A 22966-nucleotide genomic window follows, 5' to 3' on the forward strand; every position below is an offset into this window, starting at 1 on the left:
AACTATGTATTTGTTCCTCTTCTGATGTAAACACAGTGTTTTGTTCCTTCAATTACTTTACTTTAATCTTCTTTTAGGTGTCTCTTTTCCCACTGGCTCACTTTCCTTCAATCATGATCCTATTTTTTAGTTTGTTACCCCTTTTCCTTAGGGTTTTGTATATTACTTCCTTTTGTTTTCCTGCTTTTATTTGGCTATATAATACTTTCTTCTATTTTCATCTCAGTCAAGTAGATTCCCTCTTCCTCTGCTTTCTTTCAACTAGTGGTATTCATTAGTTTTATTTTTTTTTAATTTCATCTCTTGTGTCCCTTCTAAAAATAATTCTCTCACCTTTTTCAATCCATGACCCTCTTTTATCTTCTCTCTCTCTCTCTCTCTCTCTCTCTCTCTTTCTCTCCTATATATTCCTCATGCAATCCAAGTTTCCAAGGTTTCCATTCTAGGATCTCCCCTCTAGGTGTTTTCTGTTACTCCCCTATAGGATTTATCTTTGAATTCTCCCTTACTCCTAGAACAATACCAATTATTACAGTTGTCAGGATGGTTATTACCCCATAGTAGTGTTCCTTCCTACCATGTCCCTGATTATGCAGCCCATCATTGATCGATACTCACCTCCTGCATTTGCCTCAAAATCTCCACTTTGTATCCATGTTCTCCCACTCTCCCAGATGCCAGTTGCCCCTAGCACTTCCAGCTTCCCATGTTCCAATGTCAAATGAATAATATCAAAATTAGTCACCAAATCTTCCAGACCATGGTGCAAGAACCCCATCTCCCTTGAAAAAAACATCTTTCTTCATTCACAGGAACATTCATCAGTGGGATACCCTCCCATCGCTAAAAGAAAACCTCCTTCCTTTACTCTTCCTTTCAGAACTTCCCCCATGCACCTTGTTCTCAACTGCTTCCCTGTCGGCTTTTCTCTCTGAAATCACAGTGGTCACCTTCCACTCACTGCTAGTCCTTGACTTGACCCTAATCCATCACACACTCCTATCTATATACCTTCTCTCCTCTACTATTTAATGTACCTTCAGATTTTGTAATATAGTACCCACACACACACACACATTGAAATATTGATTTACATGTAGATGGAGTCTTAAAAGGATCTATCTATAATGCCTTTTGTTCACCTCCTCACTATATTCTGTACTAGATATTGGTCTTTACTCCTGTCTCCTTGTGTACATTTAGAATTACTTCACTTACTAGATTATTTGTTATCACTCTGTTACTATTGCTTGTCTGTGCCTGCAGCATTCCTTCCTGAATCTCAGTTGTTTGGGGTGTTTGAGAAGCAAATGATCTCTTCACTTTTGGTTTCCTTACTAAAAATGTCTCAAATTTTTCTTTATTATTGAACATTCATCTTTTTTCATGTATGATTGAGTTCAGATTTTCAGGGCAGGTCATGTAGGCTGTCATCCTGAGCTCCAATGCTCTTTGGAATGTATTATTCCTTTCCATCCTACCTTCTCTAATGAGTGCAGAGTAGTCTTGCATTATGTGAATATTTTTTCCTTTGTAATTGAAGGTTTTCTCCAGATAGCTGGTAGAATTTGTTGTTTCTGAATTCAGCTGCTAAATTTAAATACTACCATGTGTCTTAGAGTTTTCAGCTATTTGGTATTTTGTTGGGACTGGAAGCTCAATTCCGTGTGGACAGTCTCGGGCAGGTAAAAGTGGGACTTCTAAATCTTAGAGTCTTACGAGGCCCTCCATGAACAGCAGGGGTTCGAGAAGGTCAGACTGAGCTAGCTCGGCTAGCTCGGGTATTTCCGCCTCTCCCCCGGAGATACCTGATGGGTGGAGTCTCCCTGCCCTCGAGGTCGTCCCGGATTGGAGCACACCTAGTTACCTAACAGCATGGTATTGAGATGCAAACTGTGTGGCTGAAGATTAAGTAGGATTGAGGAAGCCTAAAAGCTCTCTTAGCACGTGTGGAGCCAAAGAGAAAAGTAGGGCTCCGCTTCTTTTCTTTCCTCTCTCCCCTCCCCCTCTCTCCCCGCTTGTACTTCTACTTCCAATCCCTTAAGCTTAGCCTTCTTAGGAAATCTCCCCCTCTTCGTCCTAAGAAAGAAGACTCCCTGCACTTGTAACCGAAACCCTGTAATAAAGCTCAACCCCTGTTTGACTCTGGAACGTCCTTTCTCTCATACGTGCATCCGGCGTGGCCAGCCGAAGACCTGGACAGGTAAGAAAGACTCGGGTAGCCCAATACAGGCCTCTAGGCTTGGCAGTTGTCGCCCCAACAGGGATTGGGAGCGTAGATAATCCTGGGTGCTTTTGGGGTACACCCGGAAGGGGCTGTGAAAGAAGCGAGTCCCGAATCCTAGATTCGGAAGGAGAGAAAGGGGAGAGAAGCTTCCCAAACCCCTGGGAAAAGGGCAGGGATGAGGAATCAATTGCCAGTAATAAAGCCAGAGGAACAGGAGGTCTGGGCTGAGACACTTCACAGGGAATGCAGGAAGGCGGGGGTCACAATAGAGTTAGATGACCTCCGAGAATTTTGTGAAAGGATTTGGAAAGTTTCTCCTTGGCTCAAGCAGGCAGGAATATCAAGAGAAAAATGGGGAGCGGTCGGAGAGCAAATGACTGCTTATGAGCAACAATACCCTGGGGAGCTGGAGGATTTAGATTTCCTGATATTCGGTGTAATTAAAAGCCTGCTGGAAGGGCCGGAGAGGCCAGGGCGGGATTGGAATAAGAGTGGAAGCGGAGAGAGGGGAGGGGAGGACCCAGGCAAGCAGAAAGTTCATCGGAAAGTTAAGGAGCGTAAAGAAAAAATAGATTCGGAGCTCCATCTAGCGGATGGAAAAGGCGAGGCAGGGGAGAATACGCCGTGCCTTCCCTCCGCGCCTCCTTATAACCTGCTCCATTGGTCAGACAGTTCAGGGCCACAGTCCAGTTTGGAAAAAGGAATAAGAAAGGCTATAGAGAATGGAGAAGATGTAGGGACATTTCCTGTGTTAGAAATAGCGGACCCCAGTGTCCCCGGTGGGGTTCGGAGGAGCCACATACTTATAGAGTGGAAGAGAGTGGCGACTCTTAAAGAGGCTTGTACCAAGCATGGCCCTAATTCACCCTTTGTTATAGCCATGCTTGAAACTCTCAGCGGTCAGTTCGTTCTGACTCCTAATGACTGGAAGAGCTTAGCCAGAGCCTGCCTTACCCCTGGGCAGAAAGAAATAAGTACAGGGAGGGGCCAGGATCAGCTTCCCATAGCTATTGCCCTTCCCTTAAGGCACTGGAAGCTCAAAGAAAGCCAGAGACCAGTGTGGGGAATAGGAGGGTGCCAAAATACCTTAGAGACAATGCACCCAGTAAAGTGGGAGGCAGAGGATCGCCAAGGGACCGTATGGCCGTTGGTGATTCCAGGACTTAGTTTTAACATCTGGGGCAGGGACATTATGAGCCGCCTCGGGATGAAGCTATCAAATTTTTAGTAAGGGCCATTGCAGTTGCACTGGAGTCCCCACCCTTGAATTGGAAGTCAGACACCCCGATTTGGGCCTTGACTCCAGAAAAACTCCAGGCACTACAACTATTGGTTAAGGAGAAATTAGCACCCTGGAATGCTCCTGTGTTTGTTAAAAAGAAAAAATCTGGGAAAGTCAGGTTCCTTACAGATGTTAATGAAGCATTTGTAAGCACCTGGCAGCAGCTATACCTAAGTAAAGAGCCAGTATGCATTCTTATCAATCTCACCTTGAAGGCTATCCTCGCTAAACAAAGAAGGGGAAAAGGTCGCCTAATACAATCAGAGCTAAGATCAAGAGGCCTAATACAATCAGAGCTTGATACAGATGTCTCAAAAGGCTCACACACTACTCCAGCTATCATTAAAAGAACTGGTAGAAATATTTTTGTACTTATTGGTCCTTTTCCTTTTTTTCTTTTTATCTCTTTGGGATTCAGATCTACTAATAGTATTGCTTGGTCGAAGGGTATCCATAATTTTGTAGCTCTTTTGCTATAATTCCAAATTGCTCTTTAGAATGGTTGGATCAGTATACAACTTCACCAAGAGTGCATTATTTTTTTTTAACATCCTACATCTCCTCCAGCATTTGCTATTTTCCTTTTCTGTCATATTAGTCAATCTGATGGGTATGTGATGGTTGCTCAGAGTTTTTCTAATCAATAGCAATTTAGAACATTTTATCCTACAATTATAGACAGTTTTGATTACTTTGTCTTAAAACTTAAAATTTCCTCTTAACCTGGGAGATTGGGAATTTCAATATAATATGCCTGGGAGTTTTCATTTTGGGATCGCTTTCAGGAAGTGATGGGTGGATTATTTCAATTTCTATTTTATCCTCTGACTCTAGTATATCAAGGGATTTTTTCTTGATAATTTCTTGAAAGATGCTATCCAGGGTGTTTTTTTATCATGGCTTCCAGATAGTCCAATAATTCTTAAATTATCTCTCCTGGATCTATTTTCCAGGTCAGTTGTTTTTTTAATGAAAATTTTCACATTTTCTTCTATTTTTTTTCATTCTTTTGGTTTGGTTTTCCTGTTTCTTGATGTCCCATTAAGTCATTAGATTCTATCTATCTACTTCTAGTTTTAAAGGTATTGTTTTCTTCAGTGAGTTTTTGTACCTCTTTTTCCATTTGATCAACTTTACTTTTTAAAGAGTTCTTTTCTTCAGTGAATTTTTGTATCTCTTTTTCCATTTGGCAATTCTGCTTTTGAAAGAATTCTGCTCTTTAGTGAATTTTTATATATCTTTTTGGATTTGTCCAATTCTGATTTTCAAGGCATTCTTCTCTTCATTGGATTTTTGTTATCTTTTTTACCATTTGGTTTTTTGTTTTTTAAGGTATTGTTTTCTTCAGAATTTTCTTTGCCTCCTTTACCAAGCTCTTAACTTTCACCCCCATTATTTTCTTGTATCACTCTCATTTCTCTTCCCAGTCTTTTTCTCTACCTCTTTTACTTGATTAAAAAATCTTTTTTTTTTTTTTTTAGTTCTTCCATGGCCTGGGGCCAATTCATATTTTTCTTTGAGGTTTTTGATGTAGGAGTATGGATTGTGTTTTCTTCTGAGTTTGTGTTTTGATATTCTCAGTCACTATAGTAACTTTCTATGGTCAGCATCATTTTCAACTCTTTACTCATTTTCCAACTTATTTCTTGACATTTAATTCTATGCTAAAAGTGAAGCTCTGCTTAAAGCGTAGGGGGAGTATCATCCCAAGATTAAGGTTTTTTGTGGAACTGTTTTCAGAGGAAATTCCATAGACCTGTAAGTTTTGGGTTCTTTCAAGGCGGTATGATCTACAGACAGTTGTGTCTACTACTTTCCTGTACTGTGTGCTGGTCTGTGAGTGACCACAAACACTCTTTTCCATCCTGAAACGGTGAAGAGGTTTCCAACCACCTGGTTGCCACAGACTCTGGGGTGCTAGTGCTTCTCCTCACCCTGGGATTAAGACCTTGGACTGTGACCCAGATCCAAGTATGGGAAGTATAATACAGTCCTGTCCCTTGTGCAAGGAAAGGGACCCTGATAATCTTCTATTTGTTTGACTCCCTTAATATCTATGGGCTAAGAATTCTGGAAGCTACTACTGCTGCTACTGATTCAGTCATCTCCAAGACCTGCTCCTGGTTTACTCAGACATGTTCTGTGCTGCCGTGCCATGCTTTGGACTGGGTTCCACTTCTCACTCATGTTGAACTTCTAAATTGTCTTGGGCTGGAAAATTATTTCATTCCTTTACTCTGTGGGTTCTGATACTCTAGAATTGACTTTGAGACATAATTTAAAATTGTTTGGAAAAGAGCTCAGGTGAGTCTTTGCTTTTTCTTTAACATCTTGGCCACACCTGGTTCTATATTTTTGAGTTGAATCATTTTCCTTCATTTTGCAGTATTTATTCACAAATACCTAAACTCACTTACTATATATGTAGGCTACATTTCCTTCTATTTTTATGAGTTTTTTTGCCCATTAATCTATCTGTTTATATCTAATGTCTTTGGACTTTCATCTTCCTAAAATATTTGGTATTTTTTTCAGGGCTTTAGTCCCATTAAATTCCTTATTACCCACTTTGTGTCTTCCCCATTCTAATTGTGGTTTCCTTGATGGTTGTATCTCAAAGCTTCTTATGATCCTTCCATAATGTGCAGCTCATGGTTCACCATCCCAGTCTTCTGCCTCAAGTGAATTTTTGGTGGACAGACCTGGCCCCAGATGAATGCTGTGCTCTTTTTCCTCAGGTTTGCTGAAGTGCTGAACATATCCACACCCTCATACATATAGTCTTCTGTCCCAGTGTCCCATTTCCTCTACTCCTTATGTTCTTTGTCCTGACACTTAACAGTTCAGAGCTCTGCAGCTCCCATGCTATAAGGCTGTGTCCCCCAGCAAACTTCTCCTCCTGAGTTGCTGTTGCCACCTGGATGTCACTTATAGTCAAGGAAAATTTTCACAGGGTAGAACTTTAGCACTGGATAAAAAGGGAGGCATGGGCATAGAAGGGATTTTATTATCAGCCTGTATTATTTTCTTGAATCTACTACAGTAACTTTGATGGTGACAGTGTGCAAGGTAGGGGAGGAGTGCTAAGCGAGTTCAGAATCAGGAAGCGTCAATTAATGCTTTGGGTTTTTTTAATCATTCTTTTGCATTCTAGGTGTCCTAGATCATAGAGACAGCTGAAATTGTACTATCTTTTGCATTGAATTCCTATTTTGGAGACATTTGAGAGGTCATAGAGATTAAATGAAATGACAATTTCTCTATCTTTTCCCTCATATGATCTGGAAGTCCCCAATGATTCTTAAGTGCCTTGACATGTAATCCAAATTACTTTTTATGTTACCTATTTTACTTTTTCTTCTGTTTCTTTTTTCAGTCTTTTGATTTTGCCCTAATATTTTTGCTCTCATGTAGTCAGATTTTTTTCCTCTTCTAGTGTCAGTAAGTTACTTAGGTAAGGTTTGCAGTTTTCCCCTCTAAATTATTTATTCTCCTAATTTTTTTTATACAGAACTAATTTTTTCATTCTTAATCTCTTGCTTCATTTATTCTTGGTGTACATGTAATCTCTGCAGAAACTCAATTTTCTTTTAATTCACTGTTTTCAGTAGTTATGGAGCTACTCTCTCCTACTAAGGTGGTTTTAGAGGACTTCCAATACTTCTATGGTACAATAAAATCTTTCATATTGCTGGTTGTCTTCTTTGGTTTACTCATTTTCCTACTCTAGCTCTTAAAGTGGGACTTTGTGCAGGACTATGTTTAGCACCCCACTGTGCTTTTAGGTAGGGTAAGTGGCCTTTTTTATTCTTACTGTTTGCTACCTGTACTCCTGTGATGACCTTTTCTTCCTCTTGGGTTTAACCACATCCCTTGGATATTGAGGTTCTTTGTACTGGGTCTTCAATATCCTGTATGACTCTCAAGATGAGTTATTAAGGACTTTAATCCCTGGGATGATCTGGTCTAAGCTACACCTAAACTGGCAGGTCAAGGTTCCCAGGACTCCAAAAGCCCCCTCCTGCATGGTGCATTTGCAACTACTCTTTAGCTTTCATGGTACAAGTATAGCCATGTGTACTTGTGACCTTGGGACTGAGATAGCTGCACAGGTGTCTTTGTCTCTTCCCTGGTCAGAGACAATGGTTGGCTTGCATTTGCATTGCTTTATTCCACTTTAGTGGCCTAGTCATCATTCTTCATAGATTGCATTTATTTCCCATCTTTATGTCTTTGTATAATCTGCCCCCATGCCTGAACTGCATTCCTTCCTCTCCTTAATGTAAGTTCTTTCAAATTCAGAATATTTTTGTCCATCTAGGTATTAGCACTACCCAATTATTTAACCATACACTTGCATATATTTCATAGTTACTTATTTGTGAGCATGCTATTTATCCCCATTAAGATCTAAGTTCCTTGAGGTCAAGCATTATTTATTTATTTATTTGGCTTTGTATCCTCAATGTTCAAACTTTAATAACTTTTGAGTAAATACATTTTGAATTAATGAATAATTCTCTAGCTCATATTTTTAGCTTCAAAGGATACTTCAGTACTGCCAAACAGTCCTTATTTCATCAGTGTGGTTACAGTCACAACTGATACAGATCATAACCTCTCCATACCTTAGGAGATAGTTTTATAAAATGAATGGATCTTTAAGCATCTGAACTGTAGGCAATAAAAATGGCAAACGGAAATGAGTTACTACTAGCATTGATTAAAATGTTAGAAAATTGTAAAGCCTTTCAAGAGTTTCTTCAATGGGGGATAAGTCATTCTGGGAAAGAATGTCTTTTGAGTTGATAAGCTTCCCTTTAGCACACTGACAATAAATCACTATTTAATTTTGACTGTGTCAGGAAAAGTAAAAAATCTCTGAGCTACATTCTCTGTTGTACTGAAAGACAACAGATCGATTTCATTACCTGTATACAATTGATTGACATTTTGAGTGTTAGATTTAAAATGTTTCAAACAAATTTCTTCCAATTAAAATGCTAAGCTCCCTTTCCAAGCCAAATAGGAATTTTACATAGCTTTAAATGGAGGGGCATCACTTAAGATAATAAAGGAAGTGGCATCAGTTGACAGTGGCTTTCTCCTTTATTGTCTACATTCTGTTCTGCCAATTAGCTCAACTTTGCCCTAGGGAATGCTGTCTACTTGAAGAAGGAAAAGTTATTCTTTCTCCTTGTCAGCTTGACTCTAATTCCTTCCTGAAAAGAAAGTGCCAATCATGCTTAATTGCATTAAATTAGGTGTGATGGGTTGGTACAGAACCACTGTCTCCTTGAAGTTAAGCTAGATTTTTCAATTTCCACTTTTCTTTTTTGAGCCCCAGGTTAGTGTTTTAAATCATGTCTGTGAAGTGACAGTGCAGTGAATTAAAAGGGAACTGGTGACCAAGGTCAACAAACTTCAGTTCTCTGACCATATATCATCATAATTGTCAAAAGGTATTAAGTGCTATAATGTGTGCATGTGTGGTATTCTCTCAGGGTCCTTAGAGAGCAACTGGAATTTGGTAGGACCTTCCAGTGGAATTCAGAATCTGACAATAGGTATACACTCATGAAGATGAGTAAAGACTTTATTACTTTGGCATACCTTTTAGTAGCTCAGGCAGAGAATTCACATTATCTATACCAAAAATGTCATAGTTCTTATTTATTCCACATATCTTAAGGACTTGTGAACTATCCTAACAAATGCAGATTACATCTCATCTATGACACACAGTTGAAGTGAAATGCTGTAGTACCAATGGAATGTTCACAGTACCTCTGGTGGCCATGAATATCTCAGCTCAATTCTGAATCAAGAAACACAACACGCTCTCCACATGCAAGACAGAACCAAAACATTTATTCAGACACCAGAAAGTCAAATCCATCATAGTAACCAAAACCTATACACAATAAAAGTGCAGAGAACAACACCATTCCCAAGCCTTCCTCTCTGCTAGGCTTTTCACAAACTTTAAACACAAACTTTTCACAAACATTAAACAAATCACAAACAGGTTACTTTAAAGAAAATCACAAACAAGCTCTTTCACTCACACTAGCCAGCAGCCTGCTTGCCTGCATCCTTTCTAGCTCTGACTAGACTCTTACCAATTTCTTCTCAACTCTGCTGTAGCTCCTTCTCTTCCTGTTCTATGCTTCCTGTTCCACTTGTTCATCAAACTCTTCCCACCACTGGCTCCATGCGACTCAGGCTTCCATGTGACCCAAGCAGGTCACATGGGTCAAATGGATGAGAAAGACCTTCCCATTAAGTAAAATTGCATAAACAATAAGCAAAGATACATTATAAGTACAGATGCCTAAGTCTCAGGGAGGAAAAATGAAATCCCCTTAGCCATAGAGCTACTAATTTTCAAAGACAGATTTGGACCCAGATTTTCCTGACTGCCAATTCTAACATTCTATCCATTCCCCATATTGCCTCTCTCTATTCAAAAAGATCTCTGATCTTATTTTGGTAGTTCTTTCTAGTGATATTAATTATAATATTCATGGTTGTTCATTCTCTACAACTCATGTCAGTGTTCTCCCAAAGTTCATAACAGTATTCCATCCAATGTGTAGAAGACCTTCCTCAATTTCTCCCCACATCATGATGATATCAGTGGAATAGTCTGCTCACATATTGTCTCTTCTTCTTATTGTTTGACCAGCCCATCTTCCTTTCCTGTGATAAAATTCCTTGATGATGTCCTTTATTTATGTACTTCATTGAAGTTTGTATTTGGCTTTGAATTATAACCTGCTTACATACACCTTAGGCCTCTTCTTTTATCTTTATGTGATAATCTTTTTGAACTCCTCTGATGCAATGATACCTACATCTCACTGCTTTGCATCAACACTGGTAAAGACAGTCTTTTCATTTGATGGGAAGTTTGGAGTCAGTAAGGGGTCCTGTAATTCAACTCAAGGCCTACTTCACTGTCAATTTGTACTGACTATTCAAAATATACCTATTGTTGGACAAACTCAATAGGTTGTCAATGAAATGTGTCTTGAAATATAATCAATATACATTCTTCATTTCTTTCTGTGTGTGTGTGTGTGTGTGTGTGTGTGTGTGTGTGTAGGCATGTGTGTGAGTAAGATGTACAGACTGCGATTGCTAACCTCATCCAGGATGTACCGAAATGCCCTGGGGCTTGATGCAATCTACACAATAGTCACAGGAAATGTCTTCTACTTGGATCCTCTATTGCTGTCTTCTCTCACAATAGTCAATATAGTGAACATACACATGCATACACACATGCACACACATAAATACACATGCATATATATGTATATATGTATGCTTGTGTGTATATACATACATACACACATACATACATACATATATATATATATATATATATATATATATATATATATATATATATATATATATATGTAGTTGAAGTTTTCTCCATATCTTCATCTGAAGTTACTTATGAGAGGTTGAATTAAATGGTTATTTGAGATGTGATTTCTTCTAAGGAATCCTGAAGGATCTTGATCTACAAATGGGAGACACTTTACTGTAAAAGAATCAGTAGGAAGAGATGTTGTTGGACTCAACAAAATACATTTATATCATCAATTAATTATAAGTACAATGGGATTGCATATTTTTAAGAACTTCTAGTTAATTGTGAGATCGCACCATTGTGATTCATTGCTAAATATTGTTTGTGATAGCATATTTGTTCCCTAGTGATTTCTTTATAAGATTGCTCTCAATTCATGTAAAGATAACTCTCACAAAGATTTTGTATAGATGGGAGAGTATGTATATACATATATATACATGTATATACATACATATATACATATATACACATATATACACATATATGTATATATATGTGTGTGTTGCTGATGTTCTCAGGTACCATTGTATGTTAATAAGCTCTGAGATTATTTTCCACTTCTTTGGTGCTTTACCTGTTTTAGGTACCTTGTAGCAATACTTTTACAATTATATTGCTTCTAGCATGATAAATATTCTCTCTATATATTTACTTGATCCATTCCAACTAGCTTTCTTGCTTTTGTTCTCTCTAGTGTCATTTTTGACCCCTCTATAATCACTTTGGGGACCATCATGTTGGAGTCCATGTGTGGTGATTTCACTTTCTTTGATGGAAGAAACAGTTTGTTAAAATGTTTGGGCCAAATATTTTTCTGTTTTTCTTCTGTCTGCAGTTCACTTTCTTATTTCATTCTTCAATGCCCTTGAGATAATTGTACTTAGATATCTTCCAAAATTTTACTTAAATTCTGATTTTTAAAAATATTTCCCTGCTTCTCTATTCATCATAATTCTTAATAATATTTTAAAAATAGAATGTATTTTAATTAGATTTCCTTTGGCACTCATCTTTCTCTGCAAGTAAGTCAGATGTTTGCTGACTGAGGCAGTTTCTGAGCTATATTTTAGGTCAATTACTTTGTATCAATTACACTTATGAATGATATTATTATAAAGCATTGGTATAAATTTTGTTGTTATGTATTTTTATTTCAATAAATTTTTAACCAACTATTTGAGAGGGAAATTGATTGAATACTATACCATATTAATTTCTCATTTTTATTTCCCTCCCCCCAAATTTGATCTCAGTTTTTATACTATCAAATTCTTTGGAGACTATTATGCTACCATAAATCTCTGTTGAAACTTTTTCTCTTCCATACATCTAATCAGTTGTTAAATTCTACTGATATATTAATTTATTTAACATTATTCTATAAATTTTTAATTTCCTCATTTGTGTAAGGCACTGAGGATGGTTGTTGTTGTTGAGTCATTACAGTCACTTCTGACTCTTCATGATCCTATCTGGGATTTTCTTGGCAAAGATACTGGACTGGTTTGCAATTTCCTTCTCCAGCTCATTTTATAAATAAGGAAACTTAGGCAAACAGAGTTAAGTGACTTGCCCAGGGTCACATGGCTAGCAAGTATCTGGGGCCAGATTTGAACTCATGAAGATAAGTCTTCCTGACTCCAGGTCCAACACTCTTTTTACTGTGTCACCTACATGTTCATATACACACATGCATACATACATATGTATGTACGTACATACATACATACATATATGTGTGTATGAAATTAGAGTAGAATGTGATAAATTCATAAATATGAATATTCAGAGGAGAAAAAGAGCATGGCGAAAATTATAGGCAACAAGGACTGCATTATGGACAGTCACATCTGAGCTGAATCTTATAGGAATATATCAGCAGAGTGGGAGGAGGGCATTCAGTAACTTAAATGATGCTGTCAGCAAAGGCATGAGAGAAAAAAAGACATGATACAGAGTAGTGCAAAGCCCAGTTTGACTTTAGGATAGGGCATATGATGAGAGGTAGTAAATTTTTCCAGACTGGTGAAGGTATTTGCTGGAAGCTAAAGATTTTTAACTTAACCATCCTGAAATAGGAACTCTTCAAGCTTTTTGGGTGGGAGAACAACTTAACACAAGTATGCAATAGGATGATTAATCAGCCAACAAAATGCAGGATGGGTTGGAGTAAGCCAAGACTGGTTACTAGGAGACTGTTTAAGAGGCTATAGAGCAAACTGTATGTTCCATGGGTTCATGAAGAGTAAGATATGACTGAACGACTGAACAACAAAGAGCAGAAAAAAAAATGGACTGACTTAGGTTAGTGGGAGTGGGAGTTAAAAATGAAAGGGCACATTTGAAAAGTACTGAGGTACAATCTTGGCTTTGTTGTCTGTTTGCTATATAATTTTGATCTCATCAACCCTCAGTTTCTCTATCTAGAAAAGGACAATAATATAACCTGAACACCTCAGAAATAAGTATACTTTATAAAAGGCAGATGATTCATTCCCTGACATTTAAAAAAAATCATTGTAGCTAAAATGGCATTAGATTTTGTATTAATTATTTTTATTCATATAGTTACCTGCTTACAAATACTGGCTGAAGAGTCCAGTTTCCTGACCAGGGAAGGTAGAAGGTAGAAGGATCCAAGAAATAAAGGAGGAGAGAGAATGAGGGAAATGAGATGCAGAGGAGTTAAAATGTGAAAGAAGGTATCAGAAAGTAGAAACAGGAGAAAAAATGTGGAGAAAGATACTCATGGAAGTGCCAAGAAATGAAAGAGATAATTGATTCTAGAGCAGACTACTGTGTGGAAGAGCACCAATGAAGGATGTGTTAGAATAATTAATTTTTAATTAGAGGAAAAGGATTTGGAGAAAATACTGTTTGGTGTAGTAAAGGAGGTAGAAAGTGGGAGAGAGAGAGAGAGAAAGAGAGAGAGAGAGAGAGAGAGAGAGAGAGAGAGAGAGAGAGAGAGAGAGAGAGAGAGAGAGAGAGAGAGAGAGAGAGAGAGAGAAGCAGACAGACATATAGAAGTTATATTCCTTAAAACTCCCAAAGAAAAGCAAGAAACAATCTTTGGAAGTTAGTGAAGAAAAACTCAAATTAGAAGTGATTATTATTATTTTTTTTAAATATGGTTAAGACAAAAGGGATAGTGTTCACGATAAAACTTTTACAAAAGAGTTTGTATCTGGATAAGCAAAATCTGTAAGCAGAGAGAATATCTAATGTACACATACACACACACACACAGACACACACAGACACACACACACACTACTCCTTCATCTCTGTAAGGATCCTGTTAAGGAGTCACTTCTACTTGAAAACTTGACAAATACTTTGCCTGATTTGCCTGCCTTTCCTCACCATGCACAATGACAGTTAAAGGGAGAAACTAACAGTTACCTTGGTCTGCTTCCTCTTAATTCTTTTCTTTCCCTTACCAACATGCAACAGGCTAAACCCAAGTTTGTGTACACAGTCCTCCCTCTTTGAATCAGTTCAGATGAGAGTGAGGTTCAAGCATTACCCACTCCCTTTTTTCCCTTCCATTATAAAAGTTCTTCCTTGTGAACTTCTTTTATTTGAAATATTTTCTCCCTATTCCTCTTCTCCCTTCCCCATTCTCCCAGTGCATCTTTTTTTCTCACATCTGTTTTTTTAGATCATTCCAACATGATCAATTTTCCTTCTATGTAGACTCCTTCTAACTGCCCTAATAATCATAAAGGCCTTAGGATTTCTATTTATCATCTTTCCATTTGACAATATTAACAGTTCAATTGTATTAAATTCTGCATGACTTTTCACTCATGTTTACCTTTTATGCCTTTCTTGAATATTGTGTTTGAATGTCAAGTTATCTATTCAGCTCTGGTCTTTTCATTAGGAATATCTGGAATTCCTCTGTTTTATTAAATTCCCATTTTTTTCTGCCTTGTATGATTATACTCAGTTTTGTCAGTTATGTTATTCATGGTTATTACCCTAATTTCTTTGCCTTCCAGAATATTATATTCTGCTTTCTTAATGTGATAGCTACTAAACCTTGTGTGATCCTGACTGCCTCCACAGTATTTAAATTATTGTTTTCTCACTGCTTTCAATATTTTCTCCTTGACCTGGGAGTTCTCAAATTTGGTTATAATACATTTTGGAGTTTTCTTTTTTAGATTTCTTTCAGATGGATCAGTGGATTCTTTCAATTTCTACTTTGCCCTCTACTTCTAAGATATGAGGGCAGTTTGCCATTAAAATTTCCAGCTCCTTTCAATAACCAAATTATTCATATATCAAATGAGCAATACCTTAAATTTTATTAAAGTGGTTTATTTCCCACAGTACTTTCAAGAGTACTATACTGCTTAGTGGTGAAATACTCTTTGACCTAGTGGATCCAAATCCTTTGTCTCAGTCCCTCTTTAGAACTCACTCGTGGAGTCCTTCACACAAGTACTTATGCCAATCTGACCTACTTATTACACCCTGAACTGAAATTTATTCCCTTTACTTTGCATATTTTGGATTTAAACAGTTGGCCTACTCCACATTTTGTTAGTCCTTAAATACCTCATATACTTGAATTAGCATGCCTATTATTTAATCAATAAGCTGGTTGGTTGGTTGTTGTCCTTCATTCTCAAAGAAGACCAAAATGACCTTACCATGATAAAGTAAAGTTTCAGTGTGTCCATCTGTGGCTTATCAGACCAATATGAGCTCAAAATGCTCTGCCACAGATTGGGCACAGATAGTCCACGTGAACATTTGGGGTGGATACTGCAAATTTGCACATTCAATGTTTCCTTTGCACTGTTTCAATTTGGCTTTGTTCATAGGGCACAGCACCTTCTCTGATGTAGTCATGCCATGTTGAGTGGTCCTGTGCCAGTGTCTCCCACATCACACAATCAGATCCAAAATTCCTAAAAGAGACCTTGAGAGTGTCTTTGTATCACTTCTTCTGACCACCATGTGATCACCTGCCCCATGTGAGTTCTCTATAAAATAGTCTTTTTGGCAAATATACATTTTGCATTCTAACAACATGGCCAGCCCATTGGAGTTATGCTCTCTGAAGCACAGTTTGAGTGCTTGGGAGTTCAGTTTGATCAAGGACTTCAGTGTCTGGTACCTTGTCCTGCTAGGTGATCCTCAGAAGCTTCCTAAAAAGTTCAAATGGAAACGATTCAGTTTCTTGGCATGGCACTAGTAGACTGTCCATGTTTCACAGGCAAACAACAGTGATGTTAGCACAATGGCTCTGTAGACTTTCAGTATGGTGGTCAGTCTAATACCTCTTTTCCCCCAAACTTTTCTTCAGTGCCTCCCAAACACTGAGCAAGCTCTGGCAATATGTGTGCCAATCTCATTGTCAGCGTGTACATCCCTGGAAAGTATGCTACCAAGGTAAGTAAACTTATCCACAGCATTCAAACCTTCTCCATTTTTTTGTAAGTGATGATTCCACATATGGATAGTGTCATGGTGGTTGATGAAGCACCTGTGTTTTCTGGGTGTTAATTGTTAGGCCAAAATTAGCACTGGCAGCAGAGAATTGATCCATGCTTTGTTATACCTCAGCTTCAGAGGCTGCATTGAGTACACAATCATCTGCAAATAGAAAATCATGCACCAAAACTCCATCCACTTTGGTCTTGACTTGTAGCCTTTTCAAATTGAAGAACGTGAACATCAGTATGGTAGTTGACCTTGATGCTGTGTTCATCCTCATTGACAACATTTGACAACATGAGTGAAAATATCATGGTAAAAAGCATGGGAGCAAGCACACAGCCCTGTTTCACTCCTTTGGTGACTGGGAAGGCATGAGAGCATTGTCCACTGTCCAGAATCCTGGCAAACATGCCATCATGAAATTGATATACAATTCTGATGATCTTCTCTGGGCAATCAAATTTTGACATAATTTTCCATAAGCCCTCATGACTTATAGTGTCAAAGGCGTTGGCCAGATCTACAAACATTGTGCACAGACCTCTGTTCTGCTCCTGGCATTTCTCCTGGAGTTGTTGGGCAGCAACACCATATTAACTGTTCCTCGGCCCTTCCTGAAGCCACACTGGCTCTCAGGCAGATGACCATCTTCCATTTGAAGGATCAGCCTATTAAGGAGGACTCTAGCAAGAATCTTGCCAGCAATTACTAAGAGAGAGACCCCTCCTCCTCCCGTGATTGTCTCAGGACAAACTACTCCCTTTACCTTTATAGAGACGAACAATGGAGGCATCCTTGAATTCCTGAGGGATAACCTCCTCTTGCCATATAACATAGAAAATTTCAGTCAGTTTTTGTATGAACAATGGTCCCCCTACCTTGTTAACCTCAGCTGGAATAGAATCAGGTTCTTTGCCACATGAAAGGAGCCTAGTGACCCTCAAAACCTCTTCTTCAGTTGGAAGTTCATCTAAGGCGGGATTGATTTTAACCTGAAGTAAATAGTCAGTGACCTCAGCATTGATGGATGATGGTCTGTTGAGAACACTATGGAAATGTTCAGCCCATCTCTCTAGGATCATGTCCTTATCATTAATCTATGTGGCTCCATCAGCACTGAGTAGTTGTGATGCACCAGAGATATTTGGTCCATAAATAGCTTTCAGGGGATCATAAAGGTGCTTTGGATTATTACTGTTGGCATAAAACTGAATTCTATTTGCCTTCTTACTGAACCAGGAATCATGCATCTCTCTAAGCTTTGCTTGTACTTTGCTTTTGATGGAATAAAATGCTACCTTCTTAGAGGTGGATGAACTCTCCTGCTGGTAAATCCTGTGAAGTTCTCATTTTTCATTTAGCAGCTCCTGAATTTCCCCATCATTTTCATCAAGCCAGTCTTAGTGCAATCTTGGTGTAATCAACAAGCACTTATTAAGTGTTTACTATGGGTTAACAACTGACCCAAGCCCTAGGGATGAAGAAGGCAAAAAGAACCCTAACCTAAAACTAAATCTGAAAAACATCTCCTATTCTAATGGGGATGGGTTGTTGTAGGAGGCAACAAATGTAAATAACTAGGGTACATATACTCCTCTGTCTCTATTGTTGAATTGTCTTCCAAATCATACCCTTTAATTACCTCAAAGTTTTGTCCTACATTCTTGTAATGGTAACTATGTGGGTTTAAAGACATTCTCCTTTCATTAATGGGACTGTCCATTAGGGAAGGCCCACATCTTTTGTTAATTTTCTAGTGAGGTACTGATTCTTAAGAGTTGTGATGTCCTTTGGCTCTGAAATGTGTATAAAAAGCCTGAGGTGAAGTTGTACTTTAGGGCTTACTCATTGGTCGTGTTTATTTGACCAGGTAAGACATGGGCAGCCACTAAGTCCCCCTGGCTCCCAGCTTTGAAAACCTAGATATTGGTGCTTCTCTCTCTGGTAACTATTTATGTATGGTCAAGCAGTTATCTGTCTGTTGATCTGTCAGACAGTTGCAAACTCTGTCTGTTGATTTTGATTACTATGTATTTTCTCTGAAGTTCAGGGTACTGACTTTTCCCCCTGAACTAAGTGAATGATATATGTACTTGATTAAAGTGATTTTTAAAATGGCAGAATAATAGTGTGGATTTGCTAGAGTGCTCCCACCAAGTCCAGCCAAATACCTGTAAAAATGGCTCTAAACAAATTCTAGAGTTGTAGAACACACAGAATGACAGAGTGAAGCATATCTCCAGCCCAAGACAGTCTGGAAGGTTGCTGGGAAGTATCTATTGTGACACTCAGGCGGTAGAGCACAGTCCAATGTGGGCCAAAAGAATACAGAGGTGCCCTGAGCAGGCCTTGGGGAGACTGAATACCTCACACTTGCGATGGTTTCCAGACTTCATGACCCCAAAATGCTGAGGACAGATTGGAAGATCAGTGGGAAAAACCTGTGGGACCAGTATGGGACAATGGAGTAGTCGGGCCCCAACCCCAGGGCAGCTGAGGAGGGATGGGGCTAAGGAACAAGCAATAGCCACAGCAGCAGTAGGGGCAAAGACTGCAACTGTTGCTGGAGTTCTAGGCCCACAGATTGTGATGGGGGGCATCGACCAACTGACAATATTCATCCCACTCCCACTGAAAGCAGAGAATTACCTTGACAAAGAGCTCACAAGTCAAGCAATTGGGTGGGGAAATGAGCAAAAACCGGAAAAAGAATCAAAGTACAGAAGCTTACTTTGGTGAGGAGGAAAACCAAAGCATGCAAACAGAAGATAACATAGTCAAAGCTCCTCCATCCAAAGCCTCCAAGAAAAATATGAATTGGTCTCAGGGCATGAAAGAGCTCAAAAAGGATTTTGAAAATCAAGTAAGATAAGTAGAGTAAAAACTGGAAAGAGAAATGAGAGTGATGCAAGAAAATTATGAAAAACAAGTCAACTGCTTGCTAAAGGAGACTCAGTAACGTCAAAGAAAATACCACTTTAAAAAACAGACTAACCCAAATGGCAAGAGAGATTCAAAAAGCCAATGAGGAGAAGAATGCCCTAAAAATCAGAACTGGCCAGATAGAAAAGGAGATCCAAAAGCTCACTGAAAAAAATAATTCCTTAAAGATTAGAATGGAGAAGATAGAAGCTAATGACTTCATGAAAAATCAACAAATTATAAAACAAAATCAAAAGAATGAAAAAATAGTGGGCAATGTGAAATACTTCATTGGAAAATAACTGACCTAGAATATATATCCAGGGAAGATAATTTAAAAATTATGGGACTACCTGAAAGTCATGATACAAAAAAAAAAAGAGTCTATACTTCATCTTACATGAAATTGTCAAAGAAACCTGACCTGATATTCTAGAACCACAAGGTAAAATAAGTATTAAATGAATCCACCGATCACCTCCTGAAAGAGATTCCAAAATAAAAAATCCTAGGAATATTGTAACCAAATTCCAGAGTTCCCAAGAAGAAAACTTTGCAAGCAGTCAGGAAAAAAAAAATTCAAGTATTGTGGAAATGCAATCGGGATAACACAAGATCTAGAAACTTCTACATTAAGGGATTGAAGGACTTGGAATACAATATTCCAAAAATCAAAGGAGCTATGATTAAAACCAAGAATCACCTACCCAGCAAAACTAAGTACAATACTTCAGGGAAAAAAATGTCATTCAATGAAATAGAGGACTTTCAAGCATTATTGATGAAAAGACCAGAGCTGGAGAAAAAATTTGACTTTCAAACACAAGAATCAAGAGAAAAGGTAAACAGGAAAGAGAAATCATAAGTGACTTACTAATGTTGAGCTGTTTACATTGCTACACGGAAAGATAATATTTGTAACTCTTGAAACTTTTCTCAGTATTTGAGTAGTTGAGGGATTACACACACACACACACACACACACATATATACATATATATGTGTGTGTATATATATATATATATATATATATATATATATATATATATATGGTACAGGGTAAGTTGAATAGGAAGGGATGATTTCCAAATATTCAAATTCATGGGTGTGAGAGGAATATATTGGGAGGAAAAAGGGAGAAATGGAATGGGGTAAATTATTGCTCATAAAAGAGGCAAGAAACAACTTTTTCAATGGAGGGGAAAAGGAGGGAGGTGAGAGTGAAAAAGTGAAGCTTGCTCTCATCACATGTGGCTTAAGGAGGAAATACCATGCACACACAACTTGGTATGAAAATCTATCTTATACTACTGAAAAGTAGGGAAAAAGGGGGGATGATAGAAGGGAGGGCAAATGGAAGGAGGGGGTAGTTAGAAGTAAACACTGTAGGAGAGGGACAAGGTCAAAAGAGAGAAGAGAATGAATGGGGGGCAGGATGGGATGGAGGAAAATATAGTCATCACAACATGACTTTTATGGAAATCTTTTTCATAACTATACATGTAAAACCTGTATTGAATTGCTTGCCTTCTCAGTGGGGATGGGTGGGGAGGGAGGAAGGGAAAGAAGTTGGAACTCAAAGTTTTAAAAACAAATGTTAATAATTTTTTTATATGCAACTGGGAAATAAAAATACAGGAAATGGTATAGAAATCTTTCTTGCCCTACAAGAAAATAGAAGAGATTGGGATAAGGGAAGAGAGGAGTGTGATAGCAGGGAGGGCAGATTGGGGGGAAGGGGTAATCAGAATGCATGGAGTCTTTGGGTGGGATGAAGGGAGAGATGAGGAGAAAATTCCGAACTCAAAATCTTGTGGAAATGAATGTTGAAAACTAAAAGTAAATAAATAAATTTAAACAATACAGTGACTGTCAAGGCCTCAAAAAGTTGCTTTCCTTTTAGAAAAGCCTATCAAAGAACCTGTACATCAGGCCCTACTTTGTATGTTGAGCTCTTTACTGTTTGTATGTTGGGGTCCTTACTGTTATAATCCTCTTCCCTTCTTCTAGTATACTATGTCACCTGGTAATCTTACCAACTTCAATGGATTTAATTACCAACTCTATGTTAAAGAGTCTCAAATATATGTCTTGCTCTACCTACCCCAAACTGTGTGCTGACTTTGAAACTTTTATTTCCAATTGCCTTTCAGACATTTTGAATCAGATTTCCAAAAACCATCTTAATTCAATATGTACAAAAGTGAACTCATTATCTTTTCCTCTTAAATATCCCCCCTTCCACCTTCCATATAACGGCAGAAGACAACACCATCTGCTTAGTCCCTCAGGCTCACAACCTAGCATTCATCCTGGCCCTCTCATTATCTCTCAGCCCCCAAGTCTAATCTGTTGTCGAGGGTTGTCAATTTCACATTTGTAGCATCTCTCACATATGCCCCTTTCTCTCCTCTGACATTCTACCACTGTAGTATAAGCTCTTATCACCTCACACGTGAGAGGTCTGCCTGACTCAAGACATTCCCCACTACATCCTCCATTTAGCTACTAAAGTAATTTTTCTGATTATGTCACTACAATAATTAATAAAATCTAGTCACCCCCTATAACCTCCAGGATCAAATATTAAATGTTCTGTTGGCATTCAAAGTTCTTCTTTACCTAGCCCCATCTACTTTTATAGTCTTCAGGTACTTTAGTATCCAACACATGTTCATTGATCTAGTGACACTGGCCTCCAGCCTGTTTCACAAACAAGATATTTTATCTCTAGGCTCTGGAATTTTTTCCTTCTTTCTTGATTCCATGCCTGGAATCCTTTACTTCATCAGCTCTACCTACTTACTTCCTTGTTACCTTTAAGTCCTGTCAAGATATTAGGAGACACCCTGTTTTTCAGAGCTAAGGACTAGTAGACAGGCTGTGCCCTGAGCTTGGCATAAAAACAATCCTTTGCATTCACCCTCTGGATAATCTCAGCCACAGCAAAAACCCAGAATTGGGACTTATGATTTACCTACTTCCCAGGTGATCCTGATCTGAGAACTGGAATGCATCTGACATAATGCAGCAGAAAGTGATCAACCACATCTCCAGATACTCTGAACAATCCCTGTGCTTGTAACTGCTAAGTAAACCAAAACAGGTGTTGCACTCCTACTGCTGCCAGGCTAACTCTGGTTCTATAACTCACTGAGTGATCAACACTTGAAACAATCACAAGGCTCAATGATCTTAATATCTTGGATACTATTCCCATAGGACCCAAGAACACCTGTATTGTCCCCAAAATGCCTGTACATATAGGACTGTCATGGGAACTGTTTACTTGAGACCTAAGAATGATTGTATTGGCTCCTTCCTTTTCGTGGTTTTCATGCTTAAAATCCCTACTCCTACCACAAGTGAGTAAGCCCTCCTTCTCAAGAGGATTTTGCTTGCAAGCCTGTTTTCCTCACTCTGAAATTAAACTTCTGTTTGATTCCTGACTCACCTGTCTCTGGCCACTTTGTGTGTCTCTGGCCATTTGCAGGTTAGGAATTGGTCCAGTCAGGACTATATTTAAAAATTCTTCTGTCCATCCTGACCAAAGTTCCATATTTTCCTGAAAGTCTTCCCCAACCCTTCTTAATTTTAGTACCTTCCCTCCATTAATTATTCTTAAAAATTTATCCTGAATATAACTTTCTTTGTATAGTTTGGTTTGCATGTTGTCCCTTTTCCCGTTAGATTC

At 38.4% G+C, this 22966-nt stretch overlaps 1 long non-coding RNA gene across 2 annotated transcripts in view; it reads left to right on the top strand.

The window, feature by feature from the left end:
* Positions 1-22966, top strand: part of LOC140505729 (uncharacterized) — a 147637-nt gene that overhangs the window by 119501 nt on the left and 5170 nt on the right. For both annotated transcript variants that reach the window (XR_011967636.1, XR_011967635.1), the window contains one exon: positions 16217-16302. This is a non-coding gene — a long non-coding RNA (uncharacterized lncRNA). The remainder of the gene's footprint in view (positions 1-16216; positions 16303-22966) is intronic.

Source organism: Notamacropus eugenii, chromosome 5, assembly GCF_028372415.1.
Source record: "Notamacropus eugenii isolate mMacEug1 chromosome 5, mMacEug1.pri_v2, whole genome shotgun sequence".
Lineage (NCBI taxonomy): Eukaryota > Metazoa > Chordata > Mammalia > Diprotodontia > Macropodidae > Notamacropus > Notamacropus eugenii.